A 382-nucleotide genomic window follows, 5' to 3' on the forward strand; every position below is an offset into this window, starting at 1 on the left:
CTCTCACTCTTCCCTTCAACTACCCTAATACTAAGAAAAGTCTCATAAGTTACAAATATCTTTCCACGTAGGAATGTAAACAGTTCAATTTTAATAAGTCCCTTATGATTTCTCTTTCCTGTTTACCTTTTCAGGCTTCTCTTGAGTCTTGTATTTGAAAATCAAATATTCCATTCAGCTCTGGTCTTTTCATCAGGAATGACTGAAAGTGGGGTGGCGAGGTGGCGTAGTGAATAGAGCATCGGCCCTGGAGTAAGGAGGACCTGAGTTCAAACCTGACCTCAGACCTCCTAGCTGTGTGACCTTGGACAAGTCACTTACGCCAGTTGCCCTGCCTTTCCCCCTCCAAAAAGCAAAAAAAAAAAAAAAAAAAAAAAAAAAA

This window comes from Petaurus breviceps, unplaced genomic scaffold (genome assembly GCF_028583685.1).
Source record: "Petaurus breviceps papuanus isolate PSGF00001 unplaced genomic scaffold, PetGlider_PUasm1.0 126, whole genome shotgun sequence".
Taxonomy (NCBI): Eukaryota; Metazoa; Chordata; class Mammalia; order Diprotodontia; family Petauridae; genus Petaurus; species Petaurus breviceps.